The sequence below is a fragment of the Erpetoichthys calabaricus genome, chromosome 15 (genome assembly GCF_900747795.2).
Source record: "Erpetoichthys calabaricus chromosome 15, fErpCal1.3, whole genome shotgun sequence".
Lineage (NCBI taxonomy): Eukaryota > Metazoa > Chordata > Cladistia > Polypteriformes > Polypteridae > Erpetoichthys > Erpetoichthys calabaricus.
The window spans coordinates 12,874,234-12,877,057 of record NC_041408.2 but is presented as its reverse complement, the minus strand read 5'-3'; positions in this window follow the sequence as shown (position 1 = coordinate 12,877,057).

Genomic DNA, 2,824 nt, shown 5'->3' with positions numbered 1-2,824 from the left:
ACGCAGGTTTGTAGAAGTGTGTCACACCTCGATCAAAGGTGATTTCTCCGGTATTGGACGTGTCTGTAATGGATATCATGACATCGGCTCGGGAATGCTTCTGTAAACCATTTGTCAGTTTACACCACAGACCCAACTTAAGACTTTACTGTGCAGAAGCCACACATCAACACATTCCAGAAGTGCCACCGACTTCTCTGGGCTCATTCTCACCTGAGATGAAGAGTAGCACAATATGGTTATGTTTTGTGGTCCGATGGGAGCAACATTTCAAATAGTTTTGGTGAAAACATCCATCGTGTTCTCTTGGTGCAGGACGAAAACGAACAACCAAGCTGTTATCTGCATCGGGTTCAACAGCCAGCATCTGTCATGGTTATGGAGGTGCCACTGCCCATGGCATCTGTGAGGGTACCATTAAATGTGAAAAGATGTGTGGGAATTTTGGAGTTGCTATCCAGGCATCCATTCCAAAGACCCCACTGCATTTTCCAGCAGGATAGCCAACCACATTTTGGTCGTGTAAGTAGAGAGTGTGAGTATGAAACTGGCCAGCCTGCAGGACTGGCCTGTACGGCACATTATGAAGTGCAATGAGAGCTCCGTGCAATTGACCTGAATAATGAGAGAAATTCCGCTTGCTAAACTTAACCAACTTGCGTCTTTTGTGCTCAAATGTTTAATAAAGAAGTGTTATTAACAGAAACGGTGATGTGACACAGTGGGAGACACCTGACTGTCCCAACTTTTCATGTCGGATTTGACATGTGTGTATATTTCCAAAAAATCGGAGTGGTCTTCCCTCGACTTTCTCGTATACTCAGATATGGGGATGGATATTTGAGGAGAAAACCAATGATTATATTTTTATATTAGGTACATTAAAGAACCATCAACAACCAATCAAATCAAATTACTAAAATTTATAAAGGTCCTGCTCTACTGACAGACTGAGGAGTATCGTTCCTCAGCCACACTATGCGACTCTTCAATTCTACCCAGGGGGGTAAATGTTAACATTATACAAAGTTATTGTCTGTCTGTATACCTGCATTGTTATCACTCTTTAATATAATATTGTTTTTATCAGTATGCTGCTGCTGGAGTATGTGAATTTCCCCTTGGGATTAATAAAGTATCTATCTATCTATCTATCTATCTATCTATCTATCTATCTATCTATCTATCTATCTATCTATCTATCTATCTATCTATCTATCTATCTATATAGTGCCTTTCATTATCTATCTATCTATCTATCTATCTATCTATCTATCTATCTATCTATCTATCTATCTATCTATCTATCTATCTATCTATATAGTGCCTTTCATTATCTATCTATCTATCTATCTATCTATCTATCTATCTATCTATCTATCTATCTATCTATCTATCTATCTATCTATCTATCTATCTATATAGTGCCTTTCATTATCTATCTATCTATCTATCTATCTATCTATCTATCTATCTATCTATCTATCTATCTATCTATCTATCTATCTATCTATCTATCTAGTGCCTTTCATTATCTATCTATCTATCTATCTATCTATCTATCTATCTATCTATCTATCTATCTATCTATCTATCTATATAGTGCCTTTCATTATCTATCTATCTATCTATCTATCTATCTATCTATCTATCTATCTATCTATCTATCTATCTATCTATCTATCTATCTATCTATCTATCTATCTATATAGTGCCTTTCATTATCTATCTATCTATCTATCTATCTATCTATCTATCTATCTATCTATCTATCTATCTATCTATCTATCTATCTATCTATCTATCTATCTATCTATCTATATAGTGCCTTTCATTATCTATCTATCTATCTATCTATCTATCTATCTATCTATCTATCTATCTATCTATCTATCTATCTATCTATCTATCTATCTTTATAGTGCCTTTCATTATCTATCTATCTATCTATCTATCTATCTATCTATCTATCTATCTATCTATCTATCTATCTAGTGCCTTTCATTATCTATCTATCTATCTATCTATCTATCTATCTATCTATCTATCTATCTATCTATCTATCTATCTATCTATCTATCTATCTATCTTTATAGTGCCTTTCATTATCTATCTATCTATCTATCTATCTATCTATCTATCTATCTATCTATCTATCTATCTATCTATCTATCTATCTATCTATCTATCTATCTATCTATCTATCTATCTATCTATCTGACCTCTCTTATAGTCGAAGTGTTTTGCTGGGAAAATACAGTGGTGGTCGCTATCTTATTGGCCTAGTTTAGCGACTCTAGCCTAGTCATATGAAGGCTTTACAATCCTGACATGAGTGTCAATTTATTGTATTTTCCCTCAGCCATTGCCTAACACACGGAGTTATGTGTCATTAGCATTACAGCTATAAAGTTCGTTAACACTACTCGAGTGAATTCAAGAAAGTCACTAGCATGATGCTGTTGACAGCATATAATTTTGGATAACAGCATAGACCGATAAGAACAATATTCTGATTCCCTTATTTGGTGTTTTTGTTAACGTTTTAGATATTTTTTGTCCCTTATACATGTTTCACCAATTTTAAAAATCTTCTTCCTAATCCTAGCTACCAGACAGACACAGAGATAGACAAACACTTGTCCTTTTATTAAAGCCACATTAACTGTGGCCTAAAAAAATGAGGAAATAATACCCTTTTATCTGAAACTTATTTTACTAGCATACCTTTAATGTGGAGAAATAAGAAACTAACCAAGCCTGATGCTATGGGGTTTGGAGTTTTAATGTCAGTCAATTTAAAGCATGATATGTACAACAGTTT